A 21,474-nucleotide genomic window follows, 5' to 3' on the forward strand; every position below is an offset into this window, starting at 1 on the left:
TAAACTCTGCATACCATAGTTCAATGGGACTTAGAGTCAAGTGAAGTGGAAGAAGAAGCACGGGATTCTAATGTGATTTTAAAAAAACTTAAAGGACTAAAATGGATACGAAAAAGTCTACATAGTCACCTCAGCTGGTTAGGCTCGCTACGTGGACGGTTGGCTGGTCAAAATTAATTAGATGTAAGGACTTAATTTGATTAATTTTTTTCAGATAACATTTAGAAGATTTTTTGAAGGAACTCAATTTGATTCCTGGTACAAAGTCTAGAACTTCAAACGACAGTTTAAAAAATCTACTCGACTTCCCTCCAACAAAAAACAGTGCAAAGCAAACACACCCATCCCTTGATAAAATAGACGAAACAAAGGGGAAATATGAAGCAGCACAACTCATACACTTGAATAGATAGTGTTGACATTCATAGTATTTCTTTAATACAAATAATCCAATGTCCTATGGGAAAGTGTTAACGTGTGAGTGAGTTGATACTTTTAGAATTTAGACACAGTCAAGTCAAATGAGAATTGCTTCTTCCGTCTATTTAACTGCGCTGCAGGTAATTTAGGAGGATGATGATGCTATTGCTTGCTAGCTGCAACAAGAACATACATCATGAGCAAGACTTGAATTTTTTTTCTAATAGTCAGACAGACCAGGTTAAAATATATTCAATTTCAGGTAATTTTTTTTCATTTATATTTGTTTACTTTCCTATTCTTTCCCCTAACCTTGTGTTTCCCTTATTGTGAAATTTAAGGTTGTAGAGACGAACAAAGATCATCACTTGCTCCAATTCAATGGCATATTCTTCCGGAGCTTCTCAAATTATACATGCTGTATTTCTCTTTCTCTCTCTCTCTGCTTATGTCCAAATTCTGTTCAAAATTTGATTCTGAAATTTTTAGTTACTATATACGTTTATTCTATAAATGGCAAATATACACACTGATTCTTTAAAATAAGAGATATTGGGAATTACTTATCTTCAATGTGTTGTAATGTCTTTTGGGAATCCTATAATATTAGGTATCATGTGAGGATGTAAAGACTGAAAAATAAAATAGTGAGTTTCTTTTTGTCTAGCTCTTCACTGAAGATTCTATGTCCTGCACACCTTAGTTAACTTTTTCTGCAGAAAGCATTGTATATTTAGATATTAGGTGTATGATGACTTGGAGATCAAGGTCCAGAATTGGACTTAGAAAATCCCCAGCCCCTCCTACATAATTTTTTGGGGTCTTTTTTTTTTTTTTTCCATCATGCTTTCTGGTCTTGAAATTTGATTGCTTCTAGTTGCATGTCTTTTGTGTGAACAAATAGTTCTTGGTTTTGTTTGAGGATTTGATATTTTTAAATTAATGTGTACTAAATTTAAATAATCTTACATTTTCCTGCAATATTTTATAAAACAGATAGTTCTAAAATTGAGCTTTGATTACTTGAAATTGCTTTTGGGCGTTATTTGGATCTGTAGAGGTGGATACAAAACCCAAAGCTTGCACGTTTGGTTAATCTGGTAGACAGGAATTAAATGTTTTTTTATATGACTCACTATGATTAAATTGCCCCAACTTAGAATTGCCTCTAATTCTAGTTAACTTGCATTTACCTAGAGGAAAAACTGGCCTTCTGGATGTGAGACAATGCCTCAGGGAGTTGTTGCTAGAGCATCAAACTTGGAATTGCGACCCTTATGGGACTCTGGCATAAATAAGGTATGTGGAATGTGCTCTAGTTGTTCATTTATCCTATAGAAGATTCAGTTCAGACTCTCATAATGTTAGTCTTAAGTTTCACTCAGTAAAGTCTTGCTAATTAACTGCATAATCTATCCTTCCTCTGAAATATTTTTGTTTCTACTTAAAGGTTGTTCATTGGAGTTTAAGTTTGAACCAAGAAACTGATGTGTAGAGTTAGAAAATATTATTCTTGTTTGTGAAAGCAAAATTCACTACATGAATCAAAGGAGCATTAACATATATTGCAATCTGCTAGTTTAATAGGCTGCTGAGTGCTGACTAACACTTACTAATTTATTTTCTATATATGCTTTAATTTCTCCTTCAATTTCTTTTAGAGCCTTATTTTTTGCAATTCCTTTTGCTTCAGCGAATTTCAAAGCACCCATTGAACTTGCTTCCTACTGCAGTAGGAGTGAAGAAGAAAGAGATTATCAATAAAATTGTTTCAAAGTGATTGTTGTTCCCCCTTATATCACTTCACTTTGATCTAAAGCTCATATGTATGTTGACTGATTGTGTTGATGACATTTCTCAGCATTGACTCATCATTTTTTTATCACACACCTGCTGCATAGCTGAAGAACTTGATTTTTGTTTTTCAAATTTGGTTATATATAATATATATCAATTAGTATTATTTCTGAAATATTATAAAAATTATTTTGCATGTAAAAAAATTAACTAGTAGTGGCATTTTTCAAATACTATGAAAAAAGTAAACTATAACATCTTTAAATGTTACGACAAATAAATTAGCAATATTTTAAATGTAGCCAAAGATATATTCAATTGTTATTTTTTTATGATTTGGTCCTAATATGACCCTCGTTAAGGTGTGTAGCTTTTAAATTAACTACACTTTTTGATAATTTAGTAATATTTTCAAGTGTTGTTGTACTTCATTTATGTCATGATATCACGTCTTAGGTTTTATGAAGAATATAATACTTTTTGACAAATTGAAGGGTATAGCAGCAGAGCTATTGTCAATCAATACTCCTCAAATAAAGTATATGATGTTTTTGTAAGCTTCAGAGGTGAGGATATCCGTCACAGTTTTCTTAGTTTCTTGACTAAGGAATTTCCTCGAAAGCAAATAAACGCCTTTGTAGACGATAAACTTAAGAGAGGAGATGATATATCGCCATCACTTCTTGAAGCAATCGAAGGATCATTCATTTCATTGATCATATTCTCAGAAAGCTATGCCTCTTCACATTGGTGTTTGGAAGAACTAGTGAACATACTTGAGTGCAAAAAGAAATATGGACAGATTGTCATACTTGTTTTCTACAAGGTAGACCCTTCAGATGTAAGGCATCAAAAGAAGAGTTTTGAAAATGCACTTACTCAACATGAAAAGAAGCATAATTTGCAAAGGGTGCAGATATGGAGACAAGCTTTGAACAAATGTTCTAATTTAGCGGGAATCAAGTCATCAGATTTTCGGTAAGTTTTCTCCTTCTAAATTTCAATATTTCCTTACTATCTAGTATTTACTTGTTATACATGCATATGATCACAAGCTGGTTGGTTAATCTAGATTTCTCTTGAATGTATGTTGTATTAGTCAATTTTGCAACTCATTAACCCAAATGGATTAGAATATACAAGCCATTTTTCGTTGGTTTATTGAATTATGTGGTTAAATTGGACCTATTATACATTCCACTTTTGAAAATGTTAGAGAGTAAAAATCCCTAACAGGTAAGTAAGGTAGCAGAGCAATTTGCAGGAATAAATAGTCTGGAATTTATTAAGAACAGAGGCTGGTTCCTCCAAAAACAGGGCTGGTTCCGTACAACTTAATAATTCTCAGATGATTCTCCTCCTTACACTCAATTCCTATATATAATACTCAATAATGATACCATCCTAAAATAAAAGATATCAATTCCTAATAATAAAAGATAACTCCTAATAATAAAAGATTCTCCCTAATAATAAAGATAACTCCTAAGAATAAAACATTCTCTTCTACAATAGAATATTAACTACGCAATTAAACCCTCTCAACTCTATGCCCCCTTCTAGAATAAACCCTCAACAGTGGAGGAACCTCTTGGGTCCTAACAATACTCCCCTCCAAAGATTTAACCTTGTCCTCAAGGTTGAAGTCTGGAAACTGCTCGTTGATCACAGTGAAGTCTTCCCAAGTAGCTTCTTCCGCAGCCTTGTGAAACCACTGAATCAAAACCTGGCGCTTCACCACATCCCCTTGCTGAACTTCCCTTACCGTCAACACACGATCGGGAACAAAGACTTCAGCCTGGTGCTCCAAATCCGGGGGTAACTCCGCCTGAACCTGACGTTCGCCAATGGCCTTCTTCAGCTGTGACACATGAAAAACAGGGTGAATGCGGGCGGAAGAAGGTAGCCGTAATTGAAAAGCCACAGCCCCGAACTGTTTAGTCACCAAGTAAGGACCATAGAACCGAGCAGCCAGCTTAGGATGTAACCGAGAGGGCATAGAATTCTGACGATGCGGCCTAATTTTCAGGTAAACCCAATCTCCCACCTTGACATCGTGTGGGCGTCGGTGAGCGTTGGCATATTTCACCATGTGATTCTGAGCTCGCTCCAAGTGATACTTAAGCTGCTTCAAGGCTTCATCTCGATCCATTAGATCCTGGGCCACAGCTTCCACCAGCGTCTCCCCAGGAATGAAACGTGAAATGGAGGGAGGAGGGCGACCATAGACAATCTCAAATGGAGTGCTCTGCGCAGCAGAATGAAAACTGGTATTATACCAATATTCTGCCAAATGTATGAAATCAACCCAAGACTTGGGCTGCTCGGAGCTAAAACAACGCAAGTAAGTCTCAACCGTGCGATTCAGAACCTCGGTCTACCCATCTGTCTCCAGGTGGTACGCTGTGCTCATTCTCAGAGTAGTCCCCTGCAATTTAAAAAGCTCTTGCCAAAAGTGACTCAAAAAGGTCGGGTCTCGATCACTCACGATGGAAATGGGAATGCCATGCAACCAGACCACTTCCTTCGAGAAAACTTCTGCAATGGAACGAGCGGAGTAGGGGTGCTTAATCAAAATGAAGTGTCCATACTTACTTAGCCTGTCAATCACCACCAATAGTGCATCATACCCCTTAGATTTAGGGAGGCCGATAATGAAATCCATACTAACCTCCTCTCAAACCGCGTTTGGTACAGGCAAGGGTTGGAGCAAACCCATAGGGGAAGCGGCCTGATACTTACTACGCTGACAAGTATGGCATGCTGCCACAAAATCCGCCACCGACTTCTTCATTCCCTTCCAGTACAGCGATTGGCCCACTCAGCGATAAGTCTTGAAAACCCCTGAATGACCACCAGTAGGAGTCGTATGAAACTCCTGTAAGAGCTTAGGAATCCACTTCGAAGTAGACGACAACACCCGTCGGCCCTGGTAATACAACCTCCCATTCTCCAAAGTGTAGGAAGGGTGTGAGTCCGGATCCTGCTGTACCTCCCCCATAATCTTGCCTAGAGTAGGATCCGAACGAACCTCGTCATCAAGTTCACTGGAATCAAGCCAGAAAGGTTTAGATAAAACCCTCAACTCTGTTTCCTCATACATTCTGGACAATGCATCCGCTGCCTTGTTCGTAGCCCCCACCTTATATATAATGTCGAAATCATAGCCCAACAACTTAGCCAACCAATTCTGTTGGTTCTGAGTGGTAATCCACTGCTCCAACAAATATTTCAGACTCCTCTGATCAGTGAAGACAGTGAAACGCCTCCCGAGAAGGTAGGGCCGCCAGTGCTGAATTGCGAGAACCAAGGCCATCAACTCCTTTTCATACACAGATTTCCTCAAAACCGAATCAGCTAGGCCCTTGCTGTAGTACGCCACATGTCGCTTATCTTGCATCAAAACAGCCCCTAAACCTGAACCGCAAGCATCACACTCGATAACGAAGGGTTCTGAAAAATTCGGAAGGGCCAACACCGGTGCTTGAGTTAGTGCTTCCTTGAGTGCATTGAAAGCATCAGTTGCTGCCCCGTTCCACTCAAAAGCTCTTTTCTTCAATAAATCTGTGAGCGGCTTTGCAATTCGCCCATAATTCCATACAAACTTCCGATAATAACCAGTGAGACCAAGAAAACCCCGTAAAGCCTTGACAGAGCGCGGAGTAGGCCAATGTACTACAGCCTCCACTTTGGTGGGATCCATGGAAACTCCCTCGTGAGAGATTAGATGTCCTAAATAAGCAATGGTTGTTCTCCCAAAACTGCACTTTTTCCGGTTAGCAAAAAATTTATGACGACGAAGCAGTAACAATACCTTTGTCACATGGCGCAAATGGTGCTCCCAATCTCTGATGTACACCAGTATGTCATCGAAGAAGACTAAGACAAATTTCCGTAGGAAAGGTTGTAGCATAGAATTCATAGCACGCTGGAAGGTAGCCGGGGCGTTAGTGAGACCAAACAGCATAACTAAGGATTCATAATGTCCTTGATGAGTGCGAAAAGCCGTCTTCGGAATGTCCCCTTCACTCATCCGAATTTGATGATAACCTGCCTTCAGATCAATTTTAGAGAAGTACGCAGCACCAAATAACTCGTCCAGCAACTCCTCAATTACAAGGATGGGAAATTTGTCCGACACCGTTGCTTTGTTCAAAGCTCTATAGTCGACACAAAATCGCCAACTGTCATCCTTCTTCTTAACCAGAATCACCGGGCTGGAGAAAGGATTGTTGCTAGGACGGATGATACCTTCTCGTAACATTTCAGCAACCTGCCTTTCAATCTCATCTTTCTGCAAGTGCGGATAACGGTAAGGACAAACATTAATGGGACTCGTGCCGTCCAAAAGAGAAATCCGGTGATCTACATCTCTACGCGGCGGAAGGCCTGTGGGCTTGTCAAAGACATCCCGAAACTGCTCCAGGAGTTTATGCAACTGGGACACTTGAACACTGTCCAAACGTTGCTCCTCGCCGGCGCTCACCCCGTCCTGTTCATGGAGCCACTCAAAATAAAACAGCATCATAGCAGCAACCTTTAACTCCGACGTTTTACCGAAGACCTTCGACGGTTGTCCCGACATCTGCAAACTGGAATCCCCACAAAGGTGGATGATCGAGCCTTGAGCATGAAAAGTCATAGTGAGGGCCTTCCAATTATGTCGCACGTCTCCCAAAGAAGCCAGCCATGTCATGCCGAGGACCACATCCAAACCTCCAAGATCAAATAAGAAAAAATCACCCACATAAGTGTACCCTTGCATCGTCAGCATCAAGTTCTTACAACAACCCTGAGACTTCTCACAACGTCCATTCCCCAGGTGAACTCCGAAACGCTGAGTAGGATGTGTTGCCAATCCCATTCGAGAGACCAAATCCGGAGCTACAAAGTTGTGACTAGCCCCGCAGTCAATAAGGACGTGCACCGCAACGCCCGCAATCTCGCCCCAAATTCTCATGGTTTTGGGAGGGGTAATAGTGCTAGGGACAAGATGCGCGAGCTCCATAGTCTGGCACTGCAACTGGTCCTCTAGATTCTCAACCAGCTCCTCTGCCTCAGTACTCGCCGCCTCCACGATAATCTCCTCAGTCTCACCTAGAATGGTAACGCGTAGGCTCGCGTTGGGACAGATATGATCCGAGGTATATGCCAAACCACAGCGAAAGCAAGTGCCATTGCGCAAGTGTTTTACGAACTCAGCATGAGGTAATCTCTGAGCGGGTCTAGGTCTCGAAGCTGCACCCTCTCGGCCGGGAAAAGTTGTGGTGGACCCAAAGGAAGAGCTACTTCGTTGGGCGGTAGCCATGTTGCGAGACCCTTGTGTGTCAGAACGAATTGGGGATGCCGCGGAACTGCTCACCGTAGCCGAAGAGGACCCTGCCGGGGAATTAGCCATGATGCCACCCCGAGTTGGAAAGCGCGGAGGAAAAGAACCGCGTTGAGATACCGAACGACCTTGGCCAAGAGACACTTCAGCTTCGACATCTTGAGCAAGCTCAATAGCGCGCGACAGTTCTGTAGGACGAAAAGAACGCACTCGATAGAGAATCTCGAGCTTGAGGCCCCCTACAAAATACCCCAACAACTGCTCGTCGGACGGATCGGGAATCTGAGCCACCAACGCTTCAAACTCGTTCACAAAATCAACAACAGAACCTGATTGACGGAGAATCTTAAGTTGCTCGTAGACGTTCCCCTTACTACCGTCACCAAAACGCTGAAGCAAACGTGGAGTGAATGAACCCCATGTGAGGTCAGGAGTGCGACGCTGGAGATAACGGAACCAGTGGACAGCCACCCCTTCCATGCTAATGAAAGCAAGGTGCATCTTTTCTTCCTCGGTCACACGCTGGACAACAAAAAATTTCTCCGCCCGAGCAATCCAAGACATCGGATCGACCCCTTCAAATGTCGGCAGATCAACCTTTTTATGCCAAGGGCGAGGTGCAGGTCCGGTCAGATCAGCGGTGCTGTGGCCAGCGGACGAAGAACTGGACGACCCCGACACCTGTTGTGCCAAGGCGGTGATCATCCCCTCCAGCCGAGATAAGCCACTATCGACTGCCCCGTGGAGGTCATCGAGTCTTCCACGGACGTCCTCAATCTCTGTTGCCATAGTAGTTTGCCAAGCCTCCATGACAACACAAAATTGTGAAAGAAAAACAAAACCGAAAAGTACGCAAATGTGAACAGTGCGTGATGAACAGTAGCGCGAAATGAACAGTACGTGAGGAACAGTGTCACGGAGGAACAGTGTTGGCCAAGGGCAGGTCGGACCAATTTGTTAGAGAGTAAAAATCCCTAACAGGTAAGTAAGGTAGCAGAGCAATTTGCAGGAATAAATAGTCTGGAATTTATTAAGAACAGAGGCTGGTTCCTCCAAAAACAGGGCTGGTTCCCGTACAACTTAATAATTCTCAGATGATTCTCCTCCTTACACTCAATTCCTATATATAATACTCAATAAAGATACCATCCTAAAATAAAAGATATCAATTCCTAATAATAAAAGATAACTCCTAATAATAAAAGATTCTCCCTAATAATAAAGATAACTCCTAAGAATAAAACATTCTCTTCTACAATAGAATATTAACTACGCAATTAAACCCCCTCAACTCTATGCCCCCTTCTAGAATAAACCCTTAACAGTGGAGGAACCTCTTGGGTCCTAACAGAAAATGATATCTAAAAATGATACTTTTCTCAAGACTTGATATATATAGCTAAGCCCTCTATTTGTCATAGTAGTTGAGCTTATTAAATTTTATATTATAATTGCGGTTACATCATGATTTGTCGTTGTTTAAAGTGGGTTGATATTGTCTGCCATCACAGCCTGATGTGATTACAATAGTTGTGTCATGTTTTTAAAATTTGCTCCTACTAAGGAAGAAAGGAATGCAGATGAAAAGGAATGTTCTATCATTAATGTTGAACTCATCAATACAAACATCCAGCCAAACGAGAGAGGTAGTGCTGTGATTAAAAATTCATACATTTTCTCTTTCTCTTTTTATTGTTTAGGAACGATGCTGATCTGCTTGAAGAAATCATCAGTCGTGTGTTGATGAGGTTGAGTAAGCATCATGTGAGTACAAAATGTCAACAAGACGGTTTTTTCGGTGGCCCCTTTTTGAATTTTTTGTGTAAAGCCACATGTGTGGCCTAAATTAAGGCAAACATCAAGCCTTAATTTAAGGATGAAAAAAAACAACGCGGAAGCCACTGTTCACCCGGTGGAAATTGCCTATAAATAGAGGCAATTCCACCATTCTCAAATCATCCCAAAATCTCCACTTATAGCAACAAAAACTTGCTTAGCTAGAGAGGAAAAATTAGAGAGATATATTGTATTCTCCTGTGAGGTTCTCCTAGTGAAGTGTTCTCCTATTATAAGAGAGAGTTCATTTGTTCTCTCCTTATATTAGAGAGAGGTGTTGTAATTTCTTCCACATAGTGAAATATTTTCCTACCGGTGCCCGTGGTTTTTCCCTTATTTGTTGAGGGTTTTCCACGTAAATATTGTGTGTCAATTTCCTATTTCCTTATCTCTTATTTTAGTTGCGGATAAATATATTGCTACTCTGGTACCCAACAGTGGTATCAGAGCTGTTGGTGTTCCATATATCCGCTGCGGTACTGTTCACGGTTACTATTCACACGTGTGGTTGTATACTTTTGCAGTAATTGTTAACGTATACTAGATCTATTCTAGTGTGCGGTAAAATATACAATACTGCTAACGTATACTGTGCTATTCACGGTGAAATTGTGCCAGCCGGTTCAGTTGCAACTACTCTTTGGTGTGAAACCATGGCAACAAAATTTGAGATCCAGAAATTCGGTGGGAGTAACTTCTCCCTGTGGAAATTGAAGATAAAGGCGATCCTGAGGAAGGATAATTGCTTACAAGCAATTGAAGGTAGACCTGCAAATATCACCGATGATAAGTGGAAAGAGATGGATGACAGCGCTGTTGCCGACTTGCACTTGGCCCTAGAGGACTCGGTGCTGTCAAGTATTGCAGAAAAGAAAACTGCAAATGAGATCTGGGATACTCTTATCCAACTGTATGAGGTCAAATCACTTCACAGCAGAATTTTCTTAAAGAGGAGGCTCTACACTCTTCGGATGAGTGAATCCACTTCAATACCGGATCACATCAACAATCTGAACACATTATTTGCTTAGTTAGCTGCGTCAGATTTCACAATAGTGGAAAATGAACGTGCAGAGCTGCTTCTTCAGAGTTTACCAGATTCGTATGATCAACTCGTCATCAATATTACTAACAATAATATTGTTGACCGTCTATCCTTTAATGATGTTGCCGGAGCCATTCTTGAAGAAGAGTCCAGGCGAAAAAATAAGGAAGATCGTCAGGAAAGCTCAAAACAAATGGAAGCTTTGACGGTGACGAGAGGCAGATCAACGGAACGTGGCCCCATTGGGAGTCAAAATCATGGTAGATCAAAATCTCGAGGAAAGATGAACCTCAAATGCTACCATTGTGGCAAGAGAGGGCACTTGAAGAAAGATTGTTGGTTCAACAAGAAGAATGGTGAGAAGTCTTCTGAAGCAAGTACATCTCAAGGATGTATTGCTAGTACCTCTGATGATGGCGAAATTTTAGCAGCAGTTGGCACCAAAGTCGAAAATCAGCTCACTGATGGTTGGATAGTAGATTCAGGAGCTACGTGGCACATGACTTCTCGACGGGACTGGTTTTGCACTTATGAACCTGTCTCGAAGGGACATGTGTTTATGGGAAATGATCATGCTTTGGAAATTGCTGGAGTTGGTATTGTCAAAATAAAAATGTATGATGGTACTATTCGCACACTTCAAGGGGTACGACATGTGAAAGGGTTAACAAAGAATTTGTTGTCTGTTGGGCAACTAGATGACCTCGGATACAAGTACGATATTCAAGGTGGGATCTTGAAAGTGGTGAAAGGTTCACTAGTAGTAATGAAAGCAAAGAAGGTCGCTGCAAATCTATACATGCTTTTGGGAGATACGTGGCAAATGGCAGACGCATCAGTTGCAGTTGGAAGCCAAGAAGAAACAACGATGATGTGGCACCGCAGATTAGGCCATATGTCGGAACGAGGCTTGAATGTTCTTGCAGAACGTAATCTCATACCTGGGCTCAAGTCAGTAAGTTTACCTTTCTGTGAGCACTGTGTGATAAGTAAGTAGCATAGACTAAAGTTTGCTAAGTCAACTGCTAGAAGCAAACACATACTGGACTTGATTCATTCTGATGTGTGGGAGTCACCGGAAGTGTCCATAGGAGGAGCAAAGTATTTTGTATCATTCATTGATGATTACTCCAGGAGATTGTGGGTGTACCCGATCAAGAAGAAGTCAGGTGTGTATTCAGTATTCAAGGAGTTCAAAGCACAAGTAGAACTTGAAACTGGGAAAAGAATTAAGTGCTTGAGGACAGATAATGGAGGAGAATATACAGATGGTGATTTCCTGGCATTCTGCAAGCAAGAAGGTATTACGAGGCAATTTACAGTTGCTCATACCCCTCAGCAGAATGGAGTAGCAGAGCGGATGAATAGAACTCTTCTGGAGAGGACAAGAGCTATGCTGAATACAGCGGAATTAGCCAAGTCTTTCTGGGCAGAAGCTGTCAAAACTGCCTGTTATGTGATAAATCGATCGCCATCAACTGCGATTGATTTAAAGACACCAATGGAGATGTGGAAGGGAAAACCATGTGATTATTCTTCTCTACATGTGTTTGGATGTCCTGTGTATGTAATGTTCAACTCTCAAGAAAGAACAAAGCTGGATCCAAAATCCAGGAGATGCATATTCTTGGGTTACGCTGACAATGTAAAGGGGTATCGTCTGTGGGATCCCGCTGCCCGCAAGATTATTGTCAGCAGAGATGTAATTTTTGTAGAAGATGAAGTTCAGAAGGAGCAGGAAAATGATGGCACAATGAAGGAGACTACAACAGTTGAGATAGAGGAAAAGTCAGGAGAAGATGAGTCTTCTGAAGCAGAACCAGAGCACGAAGAACAAGAACCAAATGAGGTCAATGATGAAGAACCCAGAAGAACAACACGCCAGATAAGAAAACCATCATGGCACTCAGATTATGTAATGGCTAGTCATGATGCATATTGTCTTCTATCAGAAGATGGAGAGCCATCAACCTTTCATGAGGCGCTAAATAGTTCAGATGCTTCTCTGTGGATGGCAGCAATGCAGGAAGAGATTGAAGCCTTACATAGAAACAACACTTGGGAACTTGTTGAACTTCCCAAAGGTCGGAAAGCCATCGGAAACAAATGGGTGTTCAAAATTAAGCGAGATGGCAACGATCAGGTGGAACGCTACCGTGCAAGACTGGTGGTCAAAGGATATGCTCAGAAAGAAGGCATTGATTTCAATGAGATATTCTCTCCTGTGGTGAGACTTACTACTATCAGAGTAGTCCTGGCAATGTGTGCTGCATTTGATCTTCATCTTGAGCAGTTAGATGTAAAGACAGCGTTTCTTCATGGAGAACTTGAAGAGGAAATCTATATGCTCCAACCAGAAGGTTTTGAAGAAAAAGAAAAAGAAAACTTGGTTTGCAGGTTGACCAAATCTCTATACGGTCTAAAGCAGGCGCCGAGGTGTTGGTACAAGAGATTTGATTCCTTCATCATGAGCCTTGGGTACAACAGACTGAGTTCAGACCATTGTACGTATCACAAGAGGTTTGATGATAATGATTTCATCATTTTGCTGTTGTACGTGGATGACATGTTGGTGGTAGGCCCCAACAAAGATCGAGTCCAAGAATTAAAGGCACAATTGGCTAGGGAGTTTGATATGAAGGACTTGGGACCCGCAAACAAGATTTTAGGGATGCAAATTCACCGAGACAGAAAAGACAGGAGGATTTGGCTTTCTCAGAAGAATTATCTTCAGAAAGTCTTGCGGCGCTTCAACATGCAAGACTGTAACCAAATCTCAACCCCACTTCCTGTTAATTACAAATTATCCTCAAGTATGATTCCTAGCAATGAAGCAGAGAGGATGGAGATGTCTCGAGTACCGTATGCATCAGCGGTGGGAAGCCTTATGTATGCTATGATATGTACTAGACCAGATATTGCTCAAGCAGTTGGTACGGTCAGTCGGTTTATGGCAGATCCAGGCAAAGAGCACTGGAATGCTGTGAAGAGGATCTTGAGATACATCAGAGGAACCTCAGGTGCTGCGTTATGTTTTGAGGGATCAGAATTCACTATCAGAGGCTATGTTGATTCAGACTTTGCAGGTGATCTTGATAAGAGAAAATCTACTACCGGCTGTGTGTTCACACTTGCAGGAGGAGCGGTAAGCTGGTTGTCCAAGTTGCAGACTGTTGTAGCTTTGTCTACTACTGAAGCAGAATACATGGCAGCTACCCAAGCTTGCAAGGAAGCAATTTGGATTCAAAGGTTATTGGAAGAGCTCGGGCACAAGCAACAGAAGATTACTATGTATTGTGACAGTCAGAGTGCCTTGCACATTGCAAGGAATCCAGCTTTTCATTCCAGGACAAAGCACATAGGAGTTCAGTACCATTTTGTCAGAGAGGTGGTAGAAGAAGGAAGTGTGGATATGCAGAAAATTCACACCAAAGACAACCTAGCAGATGTGATGACAAAGCCGATCAACTCTGATAAGTTTGTATGGTGTAGGTCCTCCTATGGCCTATTAGAAACGTGAGCAGCATGAAACTGGCAAGGTAGAGAAAAGTTTGAAAACCCACAAATGTGGCTTTATGTGGGAGATTGTCAACAAAGACGATTTTTTCGGTGGCCCCTTTTTGAATTTTTTGTGTAAAGCCACATGTGTGGCATAAATTAAGGCAAACATCAAGCCTTAATTTAAGGATGAAAAAAACAACGCGGAAGCCACTGTTCACCCGGTGGAAATTGCCTATAAATAGAGGCAATTCCACCATTCTCAAATCATCCCAAAATCTCCACTTATAGCAACAAAAACTTGCTTAGCTAGAGAGGAAAAATTAGAGAGATATATTGTATTCTCCTGTGAGGTTCTCCTAGTGAAGTGTTTTCCTATTATAAGAGAGAGTTAATTTGTTCTCTCCTTATATTAGAGAGAGGTGTTGTAATTTCTTCCACATAGTGAAATATTTTCCTACCGGTGCCCGTGGTTTTTCCCTTATTTGTTGAGGGTTTTCCACGTAAATATTGTGTGTCAATTTCCTATTTCCTTATCTCTTATTTTAGTTGCGGATAAATATATTGCTACTCTGGTACCCAACACAAAAGAACTTATTGGAGTTGACAAGTCAATTGCACATTTGGAATCATTGTTATGTCAAGAGTCAAAAGACGTGCGTGTTATTGGAATTTGGGGTATGGGGGGCATTGGCAAGACAACCATTGCAGAAGAAATATTTAACAGAAGACATTCTCAATATGAAGGTATTTGTTTTTTGTCAAAGGTAAAAGATGAATTATAAAAACATGGAATGCAGTCTTTAAGAGAAAAACTTTTTTCTACACTATTAGCACAAGATGTGAAAATAGACACCCCTAATGGAATGGCTGATGATATTAAGAGAAGGATTGGTCGCATGAAGGTTCTTGTTGTTCTTGATGATGTGAATGGTACATATCAGGTAGAAAATGTTGGGAAACAACAGAGCTGAAGAAAAAATAAAACACAATCACAACACAAGAATATTACGTGGAAACTCCAAAACCGGAGAAAAAACCACGACCGTTGTCTAAACCGACAACCAGAGAAATATCACTATGTGAAAATTGTTACAACACATAGACTTCTCTCACTCTCACCCCAATGCCCCAGTACAACCACACTCTCACAAAGCAAATATTAAACTAAGTCAGATATAAGCTTAAAGAGCTACTGACTGGTGCATCTAAAAACAAAGAACCTAGGTCCAATATATAGCCTTGGTCTTCCCCTTGCTTCACCACACTAAGCGATGTGGGACTTCTCCAATAGCTAATTTTTAACCTCCTTCTTTATTTTAGAAACTTGGGCAATGTGGGACTTGACAATCAACCCCAACAATCTCCACCTTGATTGTAAGAGTTACACATCTTCCGCTTGCATTGTCTATACCGACAATCATACTCCACCATAAAAGAGTACACTTTACTTGGAAACAAACCATCCCAAGAATTTTCTTCACTTGGAACTAAACCATTCCAAGAATTTCCACATGTCGAAACCTTGCTGAAATTTTATGGTGCAACTCCCATGTTGGCTTCCAGGAAGTTCTTCAGCCATCGACACCTTTCACCACACACCTTGCATCAATGCCAACCAATGCCTGTGTGTTGTTTCTGAATCCGCTAGCAATAACTTGTCCTTTTCCATGGTATAGCGGAAATACCATAAGGACAAACTTTAGCTTCTAGATGAGATCATCACCATCATCTCCCAAAACAAGGGAGACAGTGCTAGCACTTACCTCAGAGTCTTTTTCAGATACTACTCCACCTGGACAATTTCTCTTCACATGCCCAGACTTTCCACACTTCCAGCACACCAGATTCTTTGCAAGAATCTTCTTCCCATTAGCCCCACCTCCAGTTAGCAATATTGAGCTTGTTGAAGTGCTTTCATCATTTTTCATTCTCCTTTCTTCCGAAATAATTTTAGTTGCAACTTCTTCAAAACTCAAACTTTCCTTCCCATACATCAAAACAGGTTTCAGATGAACATAGGAAGATGGAAGGGACAAAATGAGCCTTAACGCTTTATCTTCATCATCAATCTCTACTTTGATAGATTCCAGCTCGGAGATAATATTATTCAAAGTACTCAGATGATCAGATATTTTCGTACCTTCATCCATGCGTAGATTGTGGAATTGCTCTTTCAGCAACAACCGATTTGAGATGCCCTTTGCTTGATATAACCCTTCAAGCTTCTCCCAGAGCTCCTTGGCTGATGACAAATTCTGCACATTTGCAAGAACATTCTTTTGCAAACACAGACGAATTGCACTTGCAGCCCTCAAATCTAGTTCCTCCCACTTGTCGGCCTCCATGTTGGAAGTGTTTCCTTTCAGCGCCTTGTGTAATCCTGATTGTATCAGCACATCCTTGACTTGTACTTTCCACAAGCCAAAGTTGATTCTTCCATCAAACTTCTCTATGTCAAACTTCATAGCGCTCGAGTAAGACATAGCAGCTGCAAACTTCTTCTTCAGCACCTCCACAATATCACACTTCTTTTCTGGTGTGGAAGATCAGATAATTCTGCAACCACAGAGCATACTAAGAATTGTGATATCTCATCGAACCTAAGCTCTTGATACCACTGTTGGGAAACAACAGAGCTGAAGAAAAAATAAAACACAATCACAACACAAGAATATTACGTGGAAACTCCAAAACCGGAGAAAAAACCACGACCGTTGTCTAAACCGACAACCAGAGAAATATCACTATGTGAAAATTGTTACAACACATAGACTTCTCTCACTCTCACCCCAATGCCCCAGTACAACCACACTCTCACAAAGCAAATATTAAACTAAGTCAGATATAAGCTTAAAGAGCTACTGACTGGTGCATCTAAAAACAAAGAACCTAGGTCCAATATATAGCCTTGGTCTTCCCCTTGCTTCACCACACTAAGCGATGTGAGACTTCTCCAATAGCTAATTTTTAACCTCCTTCTTTATTTTAGAAACTTGGGCAATGTGAGACTTGACAATCAACCCCAACAGAAAATATATTTGGAACTCTTGATTGGCTTCAGCCAGGTAGTAGAATAATTGTAAAAACTAGAGATAAGCAAGTACTTATTGCTAACAATGTTGATGATATATACGAAATTGGGGCATTGAGTTCTATAGATGCACTTAAGGTTTTCAATTTGAATGCCTTTAAGCAAAGTCATCTTGAAGTGGAGTATTATGATCTATCTCAAAGGGTGGTCAATTATGCCAAAGGCATCCCATTGGTTCTGAAAGTTTTAGCCCGTCTTCTTCGTTTGAAAGATAAGAAAGTATGGGAAAGTCTGCTAGACAAACTTAAAAGAATGCCCATCAAAGAAGTTTATGAAGGGATGAAACTAAGTTATGATGATCTTGATTCCCAGGAGCAAAAGATATTTTTAGATATTGCATGTTTCTTCAGCGGTTTTAAAATGAAGACAAGCCGCTTAAACATATTGTTGAAAGAGCATGAAAATGATAATTCCACTGTTGTTGGGTTAGATAGGCTAAAAGATAGAGCTCTTGTGTCTATTTCTGAAGATAATGTTATATCTATGCATGAAATTATACAAGAATTGGGTCGGGAGATTGTTCGCCATGAATCTAATGACCTTGGTTTCCGAAGTCGACTATGGGATGCCGATGACGTTAATGAAGTATTGAAAAATAACAAGGTAAAATATATGTTGTCTTTTTTATGAGAATGTAGCTTTTAATAGTGTTTAATTTTTTCTTATACTGTCATGGCAGGGGACTGAGGCTATTAGAAGCATAACAATAGACTGTTCAGTATTTTGGAATCTGCAGTTAAGCCCTTACGTATTTGAAAAGATGAGCAAGGTACAATTTTTGGAAATTCATGGCAGAGGTTATGGGAAGAACGAGGATCTTCTTCTTAAAGGGTTTAAATTTTGGCCAACTAATCTGAAATATCTTCGTTGGATGCATTACCCTCTAAAATCGTTGCCAGAGAATTTTTCTAAGGAAAATCTTGTTATATTGGAGTTGCCACGAGGCCGGATGCAAAAACTTTGGAACGGACTGAAGGTGAATATATTTGTGTCTTTCCTCCTTTTTCAATATTTCTTAATTGAAGGATAAGAAATTGACAAGCTATGCTCATGTTTGGATTCTCACATTGTCACAGAATTTGGTTAATTTAAAAGAAGTTATACTCAATATTTGCGGTTCGCTTGAGGAGCTGCCAGACTTCTCAAAAGCTATAAATCTTGAGGTTCTGGATGTTACTTCTTGTTCTCGGTTGAAGACTGTACATCCATCTATTTTCTCTCTCAACAACCTTCAGTATTTCAATCTAAATGGTTGTATGCACCATAGTTATCGAATTCGCTCAAAACCTCAGGAACCGAGTTCCAATTCATGTGTACCGGTTCGCGGTACATTTGTGAATTGGTTCTCTTCAATTCACATATTGGTACTTCAAAGTGGAGTTCCAATTTTTTTTTTCAATTTTGTTTCTGGTTGGAATGCAGAACAACATAAGTGGTGTACCACTTCCTAAATAGTTATTTATGGGAAAAGTAAGGCACATTAATGATTAAGTATTTCAACATTGATATTAATTTCTTGGAATATGAATGATTTAAATCATTGAATAAGCAGCTTAATTGTATTGAAATGAACAACGCCCCTCTACTCATCTCATTTATTTTATAAGCGTCTCCTCATCTCATTATTTACATAAATTATAATATCATTTTACATACAAAATGACATAATTAATTATTATTATTTTTATTTTTCTTTAGTAAAATTTATAAGTGCGTACCAAAACGAACCGACCACTACGCCAGAAATTACATTTTACAGCGCTTATTTTTTCAGTTTTAAAGCGCTTATGAAAGCGCTGTAGCATGTACCACTTTAGTACTGTCCAACGCTTTTTTATAGAAAGCGCTGTAGAAAATGAGATATCCTACAACGCTTTTTAGTAAAATGCGTGGTAGTATGTATGCATTCCATAATGCTTTCTTTAATGAAGCGTTGTAGCATGTATAGTTCTACAACGCTTCCTTAAAGAAAACGTTGTAGCGTGTATGCATTTTTAAAAGAAGCGCTGTAGCATGTTAGCATTTCATAGCGCTTTCTTAAAAGAAGCGCTGTAGTATAACGTGTCCTGTAAAAAAAATGCAGGTAAGCCAACTATACCTAGTTCAATAAAAAATGGTAAGTTAGATCCAAATTCAAGTATAAACATTTAGAGATTGATGATATTATTAAGCAGCACTATATCAATTGTCAAAACACATGTGACAGTTCCAATTCACCAAACAAAACTAACAAAATATTTATAATCCATAGATGGATAAGGTTGGTTTGTTATTGTTATTCCTTGGCCTAAGTTTTTGCGACAAAGCAAGGATTTATTGAAATGAGCATGAGAGTTTTGTACAACAAACAATACAAGGGAAGGTGCAGACATTACAACAAAGAAAAAATAAAAAGCACACAAACATGCTAAGACACTAGCAAGGAATACAATGGCAACTAGGACATAAAGCGGAAGAAAAAACAAAGGCAGAGAGTAACCAGCAAGGACTAGAGACTCCAGAAGCCTTGAAAGACGCTGTCAAAGAGCACAAGAGGTCCCTCCCATTCGCAAATCAGATTTGCAGCAAGAATCCAATGGGAAAAAATACACAGCCCCAGTCATGAACAAAGAAAGCATACCAGTACCATATCAGAGAGAGAACCAAAACAGAACAGGATCAACAATCGCATCAGTTCACCATGCTACTCGAAGAAAAGAGAAATAGTACCAGCAACACCAGAAAGCCAGCAACAATTCTTCCTTCCAATGCAACATGCTGCCTTGAAAGTGAAAAAGTTAACAAAGGTTGTCAGACATTAGATGTTATATAATTGATACATAAAATAAGTAGAAAGCACTGCCAGATGCATCCCAAGTTTAGTATGCGGACCTGAATACGAACGATATTTACACCCATTCTATGAGCAGCTCTAACTAGCCTGCATAACAATAGCCAAAAGCATCACATCACATGAAGTGTATATACATATTATTTCTGCTATTGATTAATCTATAAATGATCTCTTATTTACTAAAACAAGTATTAGGAAAGAGTTGAGAAGCTCAAAAAGTTTCAGTCAGAGCACAAACTGAATGCAGAAGACAGAGTTGAATTAATATTTCACATATAATTGGGAAAACAAAAAATCTGTCAAGATACTCAAAATGAAGCTCCCTTGCATCAATAACAAGAGCAGCGTGCTAGCCTAGCAGCATGCATTCGACAACATCACAACATAGAAACATTAGCAATAGACATGAAGTGAGTTCAAACAATGAATATGATAATAATCTAGCATAGAAAAAGATAACTCAAACAAGAACTCACGGTTAAATAATGATTAGGAAAAGACCAATGTTTTCTTCATTCCAATTAGTGTCTTTGCCCTGTACATCTCTTTGTCCATGCATGCAACCTTATTTGTCCTTAGACCAGTTCAGTATTTTCTATCTCTCATGCAGAAAAGAATACCACTCCTTTCACCCATTTTGACCAGCCTATAAAAAAAAACATTAGCTCTCAAGAAGGCTAATACAACTGAAATCTGATACTCCGGGAATCCCTATCCTAAATAGCAATGTCCTAGAGATAGCATTGATGTTACCTATGAATAATGTCCAAGAAGACTTGTAAATGAGAAATCATAACTTTAGAATACCTTCCTTATGTGACAAACCAATTACTCAAAGGTTTTTGTAGAAGCTAACCCAATCTCCAACCACAAGAGGCTAACAAGTAACAGTTTAATCAAGTAACTCCATATCGAACACTTAAGCATGTTATTGATGAGCACGATGAGTAAATTTACAGACCATCACATTATTGGAATTTTCCAAAGTCATTTCCAATCATTTCTTCATTTAGAACTCCTTAACAAACGCATGAATGTCCCCTAATCCAAAGTCATTTGCAATTGGAAAGTGTCACCTAAATGAAATGACTAGCTAGAAGCAGGATCATATTATTTTCTTATAGTTCAGTTCATTAACTGTAAAAAAATCTCTCACAGTTTCATAAATAATTGTCTATCCTAAAACAGATTAAGAAGTATATCCATTTAGAATCTGTACACTCCCATGGAAGAAATGTATGAAAGGCCTAAAACTGTCACATCCACTTGCTAAATGATGAAGCAGTATTAGGCTTAAATCAAATTCCTGAAACTTATAGTATCTTAATAAAATAATAAACATGAATTACCATTGCTTTCAGGTCTTCTTCTTTGGTCTTCTCCTTATAGCAACTAATAATTCAATTATAATACCCCCAACACTTTCTAATCCCAGAATCATAACCTTTGACATAGTTTGCCTAATCCTTGCATAAACAAAATCATAAACTATCTTGTAGCCGTAAATATGACATCTTTCCTTAGTGGATTAAACTTTCAAAATTGAACGAACCTGAGAGAATTTGGAACGTATAGAGTTAAATTGCCCACACCAATCAACACCGAGCATTAAGAGCCATAAG

At 39.7% G+C, this 21,474-nt stretch overlaps 1 pseudogene; it reads left to right on the forward strand.

Moving 5' to 3' along the window:
• The first annotated feature begins 100 nt into the window (after nucleotides 1–100).
• Nucleotides 101–18,671, forward strand: LOC130745377 (disease resistance protein Roq1-like; annotated as a pseudogene).
• Nucleotides 18,672–21,474: the final 2,803 nt, after the last annotated feature.

The sequence above is a fragment of the Lotus japonicus genome, chromosome 3, assembly GCF_012489685.1.
Source record: "Lotus japonicus ecotype B-129 chromosome 3, LjGifu_v1.2".
NCBI classification, from domain to species: Eukaryota; Viridiplantae; Streptophyta; class Magnoliopsida; order Fabales; family Fabaceae; genus Lotus; species Lotus japonicus.